General features: G+C 36.3%; 1 protein-coding gene across 1 annotated transcript in view; it reads left to right on the top strand.

Annotated features, from left to right (window-relative positions):
* The window catches only part of ATP6V0D2 (ATPase H+ transporting V0 subunit d2), a 46,674-nt gene that overhangs the window by 13,098 nt on the left and 17,814 nt on the right, over positions 1–15,762 (top strand). The window lies entirely within an intron of this gene.

Below are 15,762 nucleotides of genomic sequence, written 5' to 3'. Positions count from 1 at the left end.
TTTTCAATTTATACAAACGGAATCAGTTTTTTCCCACTTAATATTTGTTAGAAATATCCTGGTCAATGTCATACTTTTTAAAATAACTGTGTAGAAGTCCATGTTTGGTACATATCATGACTCCATTTATCAGGCATCTATTAACAACGAACTAACTTTTTTTTAAGTACAAAATGTTTTGCAGCTTATTACTGTGTAGGTCTTGAATTTATTTCTAAGCTAAATTTCTAGCAGAGTGAGTAGTGAGTCAAAGGAATGTCCTGTTTTTATCTTAACAAAATTTACTAAGTTGAACCATCCCCACAACAGCGCATGAGACGGCCTGCGGCCCTAACCATTACCAACATCACATACTACATTTTTAAGTTTTGCTCTTCCAATAGGTTAAAAACCGTATCTCTTTGCTTTAATTTATATTTTTTTATTAGCAAAAGGGAACATCTTTTCACACTTAACTAGTCATGTGTATTTGCTACCCGATCAAATACTTTTATTTGCTACCTGACCAAATACTTTGTCTATTTTTTTTTTATTGGGGTATTCAGCATTTTTTGTTTATATATAAAAGCTCTTTTTAAATTAAGAAAGTTAACCTTTTATCATATGGGTTGAAAATTTATATTCTCAGTTTGATATAATCTTATTTTTATTTTTATATTGTTTGTTTGCTGTAGGAACAGTGAAAAATTTTAATTAGCTATAATCAGCAGTCTTTTCATTGTACAATCTTTTGATTATTGTGTCCTGCTTAGAAAGGCCTTCTCCACTCCAACTCATCAATAAACTCACCTGTCTTTTCTTCCATTTTTTTGCTGTTGTTGTTGATGTTTCATTTTTTACATTTAAAACTTTGATTCATCTAAAATTTATTTTGGTGTAAGGAATGAGACTAGAGATCCAGCTCAAATTGTTCTTCCCACATAGTGATCCAGTTGTTCTGTACTATTTCTGTAAATAAGCAAGTAGAAGAAATGATCATAATTCCAGGCAGGAAGTAACCACTGATGTCCCTGAGACATGTTGTTAGTGCCTATGTTCCTTGTTTGTGCAGTCAATCCTCCTATCAGCACTGTAGTATAGAATTTTATTTATAGTCAAGACACAGATGCTGACATTTTTAAAGACTCCACCAATATACAACTAGTCAGGGATGAAGATCAGATATGAACTCGGGTCTGACTCAGTCTAAAGCCCAAGCACTTTTTTTGAGAATTCTGGAAGGGCTGACATTGTTGCCAAGCCTGGAAATGGAGTAGAATTTGGAGATTCGGGAAAAGGCTGAACATCTGGGGTTGACGCATGACGAGGGAAGGATTCTGCCTGCATGAGGAATAACTGGTCAGTTTTGGCTGGAGTAGGCTGTGCAAAAAGGGAAGGAGAGAAATGGGGAAGGGAGGCTAGAGTAGTAAATTCCAACCAGATTATGGAGTCTTCAGTGGCAGGCTAATGAAGTTGGCCTTTATCACATCAGAGTACTTTTCGTGTGTGTGTGTGTATGTGTGTGTGCGTGTGTTTTGTTGGTATCTGCAAGACCTTTCCTTAAAAATAAAATCTTTAGCGGAAACCCCAAATGTAGGAGAGACAAACGAAAAGGCCAGGTTTGTTCCCAAGATTTATTCCTCTCCATAACAGTTGGGGTGAAGTAGAATGCACTTGAGCTTTGGACTGAGTCAGATCCGAGTTTATATCTAATCTTGAATGGCCACCTGTGAGAGAGGATTTGCAAGCAGGGAAGCCTCCTGCAAAAATGTCTGGCATGGGTAATTATGAAGACATTAAAAATTCCTAACCTTTAAGACAACATGGCCATAGTTGTGTAACAGTAAAAATGATAATCCAAATGCTAGACACCATTTATGAACTATTACTATATGCCAAGGCTCTGCTAAGTGCTTTACAAACATTGTCTCATTTAACCCTCATGACAAGTCTTATTCAGTTCTGATCATCACCATTTTAAGGATGAGGAAATGAAAACTTAAGTGCAGTTAACTTGCCTAAGTCACAGATCTAAAAAGTGGAGGAGTCATGATTTGAAATAAATGTTAGCAGTAGGCTTTGTAAAATTATTTTGCTCAGACTTTAGTTGAGTTTGGAAAATCTGACCTGTGATGATGACAGGGGACAGTCCAATTTTAACTGAATGAGAAAGCTGCCAGGCTTTGTACATTTTAGGTTGCAAGACGATCTCACATGATGAAAATTTTCCCCAAATACGTGAAGAGATGCTCCAGCTCTAAGAATGACTCTGAGTCATTTGGTCAGTGGTTCCTCTTACATGATGATTCCACGATTTATTGCTTCCTAATTATAGAATCTTAAAACTGGAAGGAGCCTTAGCATTAATTAGCCTTCTTATTTCACAACAAACTACCATGCCAATCTAGTTAAAATATACTATGTTTCTAAAAACAATTACTTAAAATTCCAAATATTTCTAGTCATTAGCGATCTTTAAAAACTGTATATAAGAATTCAGACAGTCACAAATACCTGGGTAGAATGTTAATAAAAAATAAGATGTGGAAATGTAGTTTTGGTAGTATCAGTATTGTTAGTAATGGACATGTTTTAATTTATCTTCTGCCTCTCTCTGTCTCTCTGTCTCTCAGCTGTAAACTCTTTGAATTAGTTCTTTTAGTATCTCTATCTGGACTTACAAGTACATAATGGGCACTGAATACTTGCTGAATCAATATATAATCCTGTATTTAGCAGTATCTTACACATACATATAGAAACATACTTTCAGACAGTTCAGGATTTTATATTTTATATAGTACTTGAGAATTGGTTATTTACTGGCCAGTATGTTAGGAGAAAAAACCAAATGTCATGCCTGCAGATACATTTTGTGTGACCAGGTCAGTCTTTACAGTAATTTTTTAAAATATGTTTAATTAAGGCTTGCATTCTCCAATTAGCCACAGTCGCCAACACTCCCTTTTGTCTTATGATCTTCAGGTATTTAGGTTACTTATCAGACATCTGACCTAGATGTTTTACCTACATCTCTACACAAAGAAGTGTTTATATCTCCAGTTTTCAGACTAGAGAAACTGATGCTCAACATATTAATGTATATTTCAAAGTCACAACATTATTAAGAGATTTGGAAGGGATTTGATTTCAGGTCCATCATTCTAGAAGACTAATGATCTTGTACTGTCCCAGTAGTTTATAAAAAGGCAAGTAAATCAGAAATATCTGTGGGCTTTTAAAAAATAAGTATATTTCTGATCCCTATCCCAGGAGATTCTGATCCAGTTGGCCTTGGAGTGGGGCCCACCTGTATTTTGGAAGGCATGCAGGTTATTCTGATGTGCACCCCTAATTAAAAATGTCCCATTATGGTGCCTCAACTTTATGACTTGGAAGTCACTTTCACAATTATTCTTATGAGTTTTTCACCACAGTTAATTACATGGATAGGATTATCTCCTTCTCAGAGACCAGAGAGCTCAACTGCACTGAAACCTAGGTCTTCTGAATCTCAATCCGTGGTTTGTTCCACCATGTCGTGTGACTTGCCAACACTGGCAGCATCCAGCTGTGCTCTGCAGAGCCTAAAGATGTGTTACCATAACAAAAGGTAACAAAGTTATGTGTGCAGGACTGGTGTCCAATAGTTCTGAAACTATTTTTCTTATTTCTCTTTTAGAACATGTTGCAAAGTCAAGTGTCTGTCTAGCGCCTGTGAACTCCCATCAAATAGGATTACTTCCTGCCCTATTAGGAAATGCCCAGGGCATCATTATGAAAATGATTAAGTCAACCCTAATAGAGATGGTCTAAATTTAAGGTGGTATGATAAATATAATCTAAGCATTGCACATGCATGTGATATAATTACTGTATAATAAAACTTGTTTTGAAAATCTGGAATGGATATTTTTAAATGCCTAACAGCAGGAAGATCTGGAGGTTTTATGTACTATAATTATACACAGTGATGTGAAACAAAGGAATGAATGCAATAACATTTTAATGAAGAGACTATGTAATATAGGCTTGGATTGTTTTATTTTTCTTCCCTCCTACTCAGCACTTTCCAGCAGCATTTCAATTTCTCCTATCTTTTGAGATTAACCATCTGACTAGAATAACATTTTAATATTCAAAATACTAATTTTATTTTAAGATTGTTTTAATCTCTTTAAATAATCAAATTTTCTCAATATAGGATGACCAAGGAAATATAATATTCAATACTTCACAGTAACATCAACCAAGAACTGTAGGTTAAGGACCACACAGTGAAGAAAGATTCATTTATGAAAGATAACCAAAGTTCTTGACTATTCCAGTGACAGTTTATAACCCTTCTGTAGGCTCTGAACTGTGCTATACATTAGGAGGTTGTATACCTTGGTTTGCCCTAAAGGTTTTCTCAGGATGAGGTCTTTTGATGCTCAAACCAGGGAAAACCTCAGCAAACTGGATGAGTTGGTTACCCCATCACTTGTTAGTCAAAACATAAATAACATAATTCTGAGTCACTAAGAACTTACATTCTAATGGAGCAGGCACATGTGTCCACAAAGGATGAAAAGATGACAGAATCAAGCAACAGCTATAATAGAGACTCGAACATTCAATTAGAGGAGTCTGGAGGATGAAATAACTAAATCTGGTTTTAAAAGATTTTGCAGAGAAAGTAGAATTTGAACCAGTATTTCAGTGGGCATCTGATTAAAGGAATACATGTACATCAGTGAGGCATGATAAGATTGTGTATCTGGAGATAAGTCATCTCAGGTGTGGCTGGAGCCCACACAAGAGCAAGAGCATGGACTGGGGAATGAGAGTCAAGAGCCTGGCCTGATTTAGGGCTCTGGCCTAAGTCTCTATAAGTAACAATCAAGGAAGGCTTTTCAGAAAGGGTGCTACCATTTCATGCTTCAAGTGCCCAAGTCCTTGTAGCTAGGAAGTAGTAGAGATGCTAAGATGCGACATCAGGGCTCTCCAAATAACATTTCAAAGGTGCTACTTTTACTCTTTTGTTTGTTTTTACTTTTCAACTCTTCTTGCCTTGAAAAGTGAGGGTTAATGATCTGATACTTATTTTAGGAAAATGATTCTGTTGGTATTGTGAAAGATGTGTTGAAGAAATGAGGCTTGAAGCAGAGAAACCATAGAGGAAGCTATTTTTAAAGTTTAGAGTGGAAATACTGATAGTAGAATTAGGAAGGAGGGGACAGTGGTTAGATGCATCTGAGAGGTAGACAACAGAATTTAGTATCTTGATTTATGACGAATGAGAGAAAACAGTCAATGATTCCTGGGAATTCTAAGCTAAGGGAAGAAAGAATTTGCAAGTCAGAAAAAGGATTTTGTTATTTCTAATCAAAAAGAATAAGCCCATTTAAGTTAGATAAAATTATATGAATAAATTAGTCATTCTTAATCTCACCATGATTTGACATATTTTTATACTCTTTCTATATATTTTAAAAGAAAATCATGTAAAAATAATTTAATTAGTTTAAAATATCTATTATCAGCATTTTTTTCAAGTCAAAAGTTTTTCTAATTTTTTTTTTACAGTATGGTACCATTTATATTTTTAAATGGGGGGGTTTTGCATGTATTTGCTTGTATATATATATATATTTGTGGGAGATATCAAAGGCACTGATGGAGTTACGCTCCTGGAAGTTTCTTTGCACCAATTTTGGTTCCAAACAATTTGTTTCTATTTATTTTCCAAGTAAGACAATTTCAATATACAGAACACTTTTCTTCATTTTGGTTGAGAAATTGTTGTTGTTGTTCTGCTTAACTAGTTATCATAGTTAGTAGGGGGTTATCACATGATTGCCTAAAAGGAGATTCTGAAATGGATTTGAGTACTCAGGGGAGAGAAGGGTAATGATGGTAACAATGTTTTATTGTTTCCTTTTTTATCTTTTAAATTCTGAATCATAGTAGTGTATTACCTAATCAAAATAATAGTTGCTAGTCCAATACCCATAGCTTATACATTACATTTTTTATAACAGTTTCCCATGTCCAAAGTATGCCTTGCTATCTTAATCAGTCTCTGAATTCAGGGAGCAAGTTCAGGGTGAGATGGATACCTGAAAATCTCTCAAAGACCTAAACATAAGAGCCAGAACTGTAAACCCTTAGAAGAAAACATAGGGGAAAATCTTCATGATGTTAGATTTGCCAGTAATATATTGACTATGACACCAAAGCACAGGCAATAGAAGAAAAAATAGACAAATTGGAGTTCATCAAAATTGAAAAAGTTTGTGCATCAGAGGACACCACTTAAAGGACAATGTTCATTCTTTTCATCTGTCATCTTCCCATATTTAAGTGCTTTTCTTGGGTGCTTGATAGTTGTTTTTATGGCAGGTCGACATACATAGTTCTCTAAGTTCCTTGGAGGTTTTTTAGTTCTCTTAGCCTGAAGACCAGTTTTCAATTTTAAATTTCCCTCTGTAAAATTTGTTTCTTTCACTGAAAACTGTTGCTGTACATCAGTCAAACCATCATCTTTCCCTGCTTCGATGTTTCTTTCCCGATTCCACTTGTGAAGGTCCTCTTCTTCCTTTGTGTTGTTCTCTAGCTCTACTTCTCTCTTGCTGACCAGTGTGCCAGTACTGATGGCAGAGGGGCTCTTTCTTGAAAAATCCTTCGGAATCAGAACCCAATCCTAACATAGCAGTATTTTTAGGGTCCATCACAAGTGTATGTTATTGCCAAGGAATCTTATGAAAATTTTACAGAACGGTGTTCCATAAAAAACAGGGATCTCCAAAACTTGCAACTAGCATCTCTTTCTCGTGTCAGAGGCCAAGGCCGAGAGAGACGAGAGTTCAGGGAAGTGCAGAATAGGGAGTGGCTGCCACCAGGCTCCTCCACTTTCCTTGGTCCGCAGCGGATCCCTTCCACTTGTCAGGAGGTGGCCAGCGAGTGAGTGGACTTCAGCAGCGCGAGTTCAAGCCTCCTCCTCCACCTCCTCTCCTCGCCTCACCCCCTTCCCCCTCTAATATTTTTAAATGTTTATATAGCCTTCCATCTGGTCATGAACATTCTAGATGTTTTGTGTCTTCCTTACCTCCAAGTCTGCATAGTATTTAATTTGTTAAATTCTGATTTCAAGAATCAAATTCCCAATAATATTATAAGACTGACTATTTGACAGCACTATGCATTTGTGATTCTGACTCTTTGGCCAGAAAAGTTCTGAAATATAAAGATTGCACCAACTTAAAGGCTTTCTATCCATGTGAATGTTCAATGGGGAACAAGTGCAGGGCAAAAATATCTCAACTCTAGCTGCTGATAAAGCCTTCCTCGTATAAAACGCTCAAGCACTTGAATGGAAAAACACTGGTGCTCTTCTGCAAAAGTGATGCTTGGTCGATCTGTAACTGAATGATACTTAATCAGCATAATGTTTATTAAGTTACTGCTATGAGTGAAGGCCTATGCTAGGTTCTAAGATTAGAGATGAATTGAATATAGACTTTGTTCTCTAAGCCAGTAGAAGAGTTACTTAAGGTGCAGATTCCAAGACCATTCCTCTAAAAATTATGTTTTAGTAGGTTCTGGACTGTGAGCTAGGAATCTGCACTTTCAATGAGCCTTTCAATCAGGTGACCCTGATGCACGTGAGAAATTCTTACAGCCAGTAGGTAGGTTCTCTGTCTACAATACACCAGTTGTGAGACCCTGAAAAGAGTTCCTGAATCGCTCTAAACCTTGGTTTCCTCCTCTAAAATAATAATTATTATATTAAATTTAGAGTTGTGAGTTTAATTGAAAATAGAACATTATTTTGTGGGCCCAGTGAAATGAAATACAGGGCCCTTGTTAAAAAATGTTTAGTTTTTTTTTTTGTTTTTTTTAAAAATGTTTAGTAATTTCAGGAGAACAACAGCAGAGAATTAAACCAAGCACAGGGTCCTACTAAGTGTGGAATCCTGTATGACTATACAAATCTCACATCCATGAAACTGGCTGATTGAAAAATATACACATATATAATACACAAATAAATCCACACATACAGCATATCCACATATACTCAAAAAATGTAGCTAACTTTATGCATTGGGGTCTAGTCACCTGTGAAAGTGAGAAAAGGTTGCATAAAGGAGGTGATGCTCAGACTGAGGCCTGGAGAATGACCCTGTTTGTACATGAGCAGGAGGCAAATCCATCAGAGAGAGCAGAAGCACAGGCTTAACCAGTATGGCTGTTGGGTTGCCAATGCCACTTGACATCAGCAAAAGTGGTGTCTGAGGGTTAACGATGTTAAGGTAATGGATGCCACAGAACATATAATATTGATACATCAGGGCCAAGGTGGACAGGTTCTTTCCTTTGCTTTGCCAACTTTCTGGCTAGGCAGCAATCAACCACCAGGGGGCATGATTGATCCCAGCAACCTGTTTTCCAGAGTATTGCTCCTTCCCCAGCAATTGTTTAGTAAAAGACTTAAGGCTGTCCCATAACCTGGAGAGATTGAAATCCACTGTGGTACTTATCCAGATAACCACTGCCTTAGTTGTCTTTTATTTTGTCTCATTTATTTTGGTTTTTTTTTAAATTGAAAATGAGGCACGTGTGCATATTTTTTTAAAGAGTTTTTATTAAAAAATTTATTTAGTGCTTACTACAAGCCAGTAATTTTATAATCACTTTACATGTATTAAATTTATTTAATTCTCACAACAATCCTATGAGATGGCTTTTTAGAAATACGGAACAGAGATTTTCTAAGCAAAGAGTATATTCCAGTACCCATTTCCCAAAGCCCAGAGGCAAACACTCATAAGTTTTATGCATGCCGTTCCAAATTTCTTTCTATGTGAAAAAAGTTTTATATATATGCATACGTTTATATCTAAACCAATAAATATAAATACACATAGTTGGTTTTATTTTTCTTAGAACAGTGAGATTATACTATGTATTGCCTACAATTTGTCTTTTTTATGTAATCTATTAAGATTTTTCTACATAAGTATATATAGATCTATATTATTTTAAAGCATATATTGTATCGCATTGTGTTGGATGTACCATAATTTAATCATCCCCCTTTTGTCCATATAGTTTATTTCTTTGCTATTTCAAGTAATGCTACAACAGACATCATTGTACATATATATTTGCTTCCTCATGCCAGAATTTCCTTACGTTGGATTCCCAGAAGTGAAATTGCTTTGTCAACAGCTGTGCAGGTTCTAGATTTTGATAGATATTAGCAGGTTGCTCTCTCATGCTCCAACAATGTATGAAAATTTTGTTCCTCTCCCTGTCCTCTCAGCTGTTTCTTTTTTCTTTCCTCATTGGAAGAATTAAGATTCTCCAAAATTTATTGTGACTGGTGTTTTGAATATAATAAATGTGAGATTTACCAGTCACTGTTCTTGACTAGGTGGAGAACAGGCTATTATAGACACAGCATGTTTAACTGCCTAATGAGCAAGAAGTATCACTCCATTTGTGTTCCTATGAATTTCTGTAATATTTACATACAGTGCTAGAGAAGGGACAACACTGGAGCAATCTCACTAATGTTATTCTCCTCAGTAGAAAAGTACAGAGAAAGCAAGGAATAAGCAGCTATGACCCCTAGAAAAAATGCCAGTTATCTTCTTGATTCTGTTTACTCAGGGAATATCAGAATTAACATATTTGTCTGAACATAGAGAAAAATTTATTCATCAATTGAAAAAAATCATCAGTGTGTGTCCCTGTTCTGTGCAAGTATGGTTCAGGCCTCAGTACAAAAAATGTACTGAACAAAGTCCTTATCTTTAAGGATATTATAAGTAATAAAGATAAGTAGGAATTGTCTGTAAATAATTACACTTGAACATGTAAAATCACTTACCCAAGAACAATTGATTAGTGGCAAAATTAGTGCAGGAATCCAGGTCTTGGCTCTTTAGATATATAATAACTGTTTGTGAATGAATGCGCTAACTGTTGCTCATGTTCACCATTGCTACTGCCAATGTATATTGAAAATTAATTTCACACCAAGATAAATATGAACACAGAAATTTAGAGAGAGAAAAAAAGATACCACTTCTAGCTAGAGACATTTTAAAAGCTTAAAATGAATATTTGAATATTGGCCTTAAAGGATGGGAAAGATCTCAGCTTTTAGCAATTGGTGGGGAAGGGATGCTTTATCCATATAGAGAAGAGTAGGAACAAAGACACTTATAGAGAAAAGGACAAATAAGTTTGAAGAATTTTTAATCCAAACAAATGGGTTAGACCAAGATTGTAGAGAATCTTAAGTACCAGAGAAAAGAGTTTTCTAAAGATTCCAGAGCTACTAAGGGTTTGGGAAATGCATAGTGATAAGCATTTTTGTTCTAAATGTGCTATTACAGCAATGCTGACTTCTTAGTAGTTTCTCAGTGTTTTATTTTCCAGGAAGGAAAAAAAAAATGAGTGCGACAGCAAAATTAATTGCTTTTAAAAATGGTTTTAATTTTCACTTCCTCTATTTAAAAAATGGGAATAAAAACATGGCCCTGTTGTCCATGTGACAGTAAATAACTGGTGGGCTTGTTAAGGGTGGATCGGCACCTTTCATTGAGGAGTTTCATTCAGGAATGAAATAACTTAAGTACACCTAATGTATTTCACACACGCCCCTATACTTTCCATGAACAATTACTCTTGATCGTGCATTTTATGTCCCTGATCTTGTATTTTCCACATGTACAAGTGTGACCTAGAATCATATCACAGTCCTGCTCACCTAAAACAGCATCGTTATCACTGAGAACACTGTGTTATGTGTTGCAGGTGAAAGGATGCTGATCCAGCCACTTAGGTAGAAGGAACCAGTCCTGACATCAGGGTGTGGCTCACGTGATGAAGCCAGACCTTAGTCACAATGCTTGGAGATGATGAATCTCTTGTCGTCTCCAAATTCGCCAAGTTATTTCCTATCCAGTCGTGCCCGAAAGGAGAATTCAGACTGAGTCATGAAGAGCTTCCATCTTAACAAAGGGGTTCAGACCTTTTTATACATAAAAGCAGCTATCATTTATGATGAGTTAACCAGCCTTGTTTTGAGATTAATTATTATATTTCCAAAGAGAAAACATTAAATATTTTGAAGTTCAGATATCGTAAAGGAAACATCATATAAAATAATGACCACACAAGGTTAATTCTAGGGTTATAAGATGTAGAACAGGATGGTAACAGATTTTATGAAAGGTATAAATCAGACCTGAGGGTGAGTATCCCAACAGGTATTATGATTTATGGTCTTGTGGATGTTCTGTCTTCCAAATGACTGTACCACTCAGCTTCTTGTCTCCACGCCATACCAGGGGTTAAACTTATCTTCTAAGAGCAATAGGTAAATTTAGAAAAGATTCTGTTAGCTAGAACTAAGTGTAAAAGTACAGAGATGTAGAAATCTCAGACTTGATGAAAGAGTATGAACATTGCAAATTTTTTACTCTAAAGATTATGTATGTGGCTTATAATTTTCTCCTCCTCTTCCTCCAAGGTCCGGTTTATAGAGAATTAACTTCCTCTAAGGATGTATGACCCTCCTTCTTTGCAGGAGGCACTGCAGTAATGCTTTCATATGTATGACTAATCCTGGTGCCAACCATTCAAGTTGAATAATTATTTCCATTTAAGATGAGGAAATGAAGCTCTTGTTAAACTGGTTTTTAAGTAACAGAGCTGGGCTTAGAATTAGGCTTATCTGTTTCAAAGATTGGGCTCCTTTTACTGTGACAATTTATGATTTCCAAACTGTTTTCATATGTGTGATTTGATTTAATTTACACAGCAACCACGTGAAGATAATGGTATTCTACCCTTTCCCACTCCTTGATGCCAAGCTTCTTAAAAAGGATAGTCTCTACTCCTATATTCTCACTTATTTACTCAGCCCACTCCAGTCTTATTTTCTACCCCACCAGGCCCTCGAAACCACTCTAGTTGCTAAGTCTAATGGATATATTTTCAGCTTTTTCATAACTCACCACAGTATTCACAGTAGATGTCCTCATCCTGTGCATTCTGTGATGACACTTTCTCTTTGGGCTCCTTTTACCATCCTGGCCTTTCCTCATTCTTCTTGCAAAGTCTTCTTCCACCCTTTAAAAGTTTTTTGGGGTCTGTTCTATTCTCTCTTCTAAAATATATACTTTCTTTTTAATGATATCATTCACATCAATAGCCAGAGAAGTAATCAGAAACCAATGAATGAAGGGCCTCGCATACAATGATGATAAACCTGTGTTTCATTCTAAAGGCAGAAGGAAGCCATTGAGAGATTTTTAGGAATAAGAGTAGTGAGGTTGCTGATAAAGATAGAGATTCCAGAAGAAGGAGAAAGATTAGGGGCAATACGATTTTTGAGATAGTGTGACTGAGGTGCCTATGAGAAAATCAGGTAGTCATATTCACAGAAAGGAAGTGAAAGAATATGGATCTGAGGCTGGAGAAAGAGGTTTTGCCTGGAGCTGAAGATTTGCAAATAGTCTGCTTCTACGTGGTAGAAGGAAGTGTGGCCATGGATAAGGTTTTTGAAGTGGGACCTACTGAGTGAGAATAATACTCTGATGGAATCCTTGCTTAGTAGGTGTGTGTATATTTCTTTGCTCTTAGCTGAGAATGCCTACAATAAAAACCACACTAGTAAATACCCCACCTAATGCCCAGATCTTGGTTTCTAATACCATTCTCCCATAAAGAGAATCAGCGTTCCTTGGAGAAAAAGCTAATTCTAGGACTGGGGCAAGAAATATACAAGATGAGCTTAAACTGTCTTGTAATGCCAGAATATGAGGACATGAAAAACGAAACAAACAAAACAAAAAACCTGCAATGGTTGGGTATGTTAAAGGAGCACACAGGAGCCAACTGCAAGAGCCCTTAGTGGCTAAAGCTGGAACAATTTGAGCAACAAAATAAAGGAAGTTGTACTGAATTGTCACCCCAAATATAAAATAAATGTAAAGTAAATATTTATGAGACCATCCTGGTCTAAATAAATGATTGGATAACTTAATAAATGAGGGAGAAGAGACAAATCTCCCTTGTAGAATAATTTGTGTAGATGCTCCATCCTCAAGGAGGGGAACCATATTCCCTACTTCTTAAGGGTAGGCTGTACATAGTGACTTCTTCCAAAGAGTACAATATGGGAAGAGGGGGCAGTACCTTCTCAGTGTGGAGAAATCTGGCAAACACTGCCTCAGCCAGGTGATCAAGATCAGCACAGTCATAAACTATGCTAATAGTATGTACCTTTGATATGATGGGATGCAAGTGGCTCCTTCTGCTTAGCTTGTGGAAGTGCAGAAGTAGTCTGCAGGGGTGACTGGGTGGGTGGGGGGGTGAGGTGGGCACAGAGCCCTTCTCCAAGCTTCTGGATCTCAAGCTTCCAGTTCTTCCTCTATATCCTTTAAGATTAAGACTCCTCCAACTCCATTCTCTCCCTCACTCCTGGAACTCAAAATACACAGCAGCAATGAGTCCCAGGAGGAGAGGAGAAAAGGGGAAAGGCTGAAAATGTATTCAAAGAAACAGTAATTAAAATTTTTCTAAATTTGGCAAAACACAAACCTACTGATTCAAGAAGCTGAGTGAACCCCAAACAAGAACAACCCAATGAAATCCAAGCCAAGACACATCATAGTCAAACTTCTGAAAGACAAAGACAAAAATGCCTGAAAGCTATGACACTTGTGGGGGAAAAGCAACGTGAACAATGGTGGATTTCTCATTAGAAACCATGGCGTTCAGAAAGAAGGGGTGTAACATTTTTTTAATGCTAAAAGGAAAGAGATGTCTACTCCGAATTCTATATACAATGAAGATATTTTTCAAGAATGAAGGGCAATTCAAAACAGTCTCAGATGAATGAAAACTAAGAATTTGTGACCCATAGACCTACCCTAAAATAATGGCTGAACAAAGTTCTTGAAACAGAAAAGAAATGATAAAAGGAGTCTGAAACAACAGGAAAAGAACAATAAAAAAGGAGGAAAATATGGGTAAATACAATAGACTTTCTCCTCTTGATTTTGTAAATTATATTTGACAGTTGAAGCAAAAATTAATACTTGTCTGATGTGGTCCTTTCTGAATGCAGAGGAAATATTTAAGACAATTCTATCATAAATAGGGAAGGTAAGGAGATTTTAAAAGAGGTAAGGTTTATACACTTCTCTAAAAGTTGTACAGCCACTCGGGAAAATAGTTTGCCAGTTTCTTAAAAAACTAAACATACCCTTACCATGCAACTCAAATTGCACTTGCAGGCATTTATCCCAGATAAATTAAAATTTATTTCCATGTAAAAACTGACACAAGTTTCCATAACAGTTTTTATTTATAATAGCCAAAAACTGGGGGAAAAAAAACCCAAAACCAAATGCCTTAAATAGGTGAGTGGTTAAACAAACAAGTATACACATACTGTGGAATACTACTCACCAATAAAGGGACAAATTATTTACATGCAGCAACTTGTATGTATTACATGTGTCTCAAGGGAATTAAGCTGAATTAAAACAGCCAGTCTCAAAATGTCACATAATATACAATTCCTGTTAAATATTATTCACAAAATGGCAAAGTTACAGGAAGAACAGATTAGTATTTGCCAGAGGTTAGGGGATGGTGGGTGGGAAGAGAAGTGTGTGACTGTGAAGGGGTAGCACACTGGAGATCTTTGGATGATACGATAGTTCTTTACCTTGACTGTTGTGGTGGTTACACAAATAGGCACATGGGATAAACTAACACAGAACTACACACACACACAGTACCAATGTCACTTGTCTAATTCTAATGTTTCACTACAGCTATATAGATGTAACCCCTGGTGGAAACTGGGTGAAGAGTACATAGGAACTCTCTGTATTATTTTTGCAACTTCCTGTCAATCTAATTATTTCAAGATAAAAAGCTTTAAAAATTTATACCATGCTACGTGTGCCCACGTAGTAGTGATTGTAATAATAACTCATAAAATTTCTTCTAACATTTGAAGCCTGTGATCACAAGAAATGAAAAATTAATATTCTATTATATGTACATAGAGTTATAGAGAGCCATAAAAGACTTTCAACATAAAGACATAAATGCTATATTAGGGTAAAATTTCATCAGAGAATTGGAATAGAAATAACATTTCCAGAAAAAAAAATAAGGAACAACATAATTTCCTTCTGTTTATGTATTTGTAATTGAATAGTGGTAGTGTCTTAGTGAGCTCGGGTTTCTGTAACAAAATGGTATAGACTGGGTGGCTTGAACAACAGGAATTGATTTCTTACAGTTTTGGAGGCATGGAAGTCCAAAATCAGGGTGCCATCCAATTTGGTTCCCCGGTGAAGGCTCTCTTCCTCATGTGTAGACACCTGCCTTCTCATTATGTCCTCACGTAGCAGAGGGAGAGAGAGCAAGCTCTCTGGTGTCTATTCCTATAAGGACACTAATCCCATCATGTAGGCCCTGTGCTTCATGGCTTCACTTAAACCTAATTAATAGCCCCAAAGGCCCCATTTCCTTATACCATCACATTGGGGGTTAGGGCTTCAACATGAATTTTAGGGGGACAAAAATCTGTCTTTAGCAAGTGGGTATTCAGATACTTCATTGGATAATTTAATTTGACTGATTTAACAGGTTCATTTTAAATACTGACATTCACAATATACCCGAAATATTTTTGCAGTATTTAAACTTATAATAAAAGTTTTTATATATCAACTTAAATGAGTTAGTGCATAGCTT

This window comes from Balaenoptera ricei, chromosome 17 (assembly GCF_028023285.1).
Source record: "Balaenoptera ricei isolate mBalRic1 chromosome 17, mBalRic1.hap2, whole genome shotgun sequence".
NCBI classification, from domain to species: domain Eukaryota; kingdom Metazoa; phylum Chordata; class Mammalia; order Artiodactyla; family Balaenopteridae; genus Balaenoptera; species Balaenoptera ricei.
Note: the sequence above shows the minus strand (reverse complement) of the source record. Positions and strands in the feature narration are given on the sequence as shown.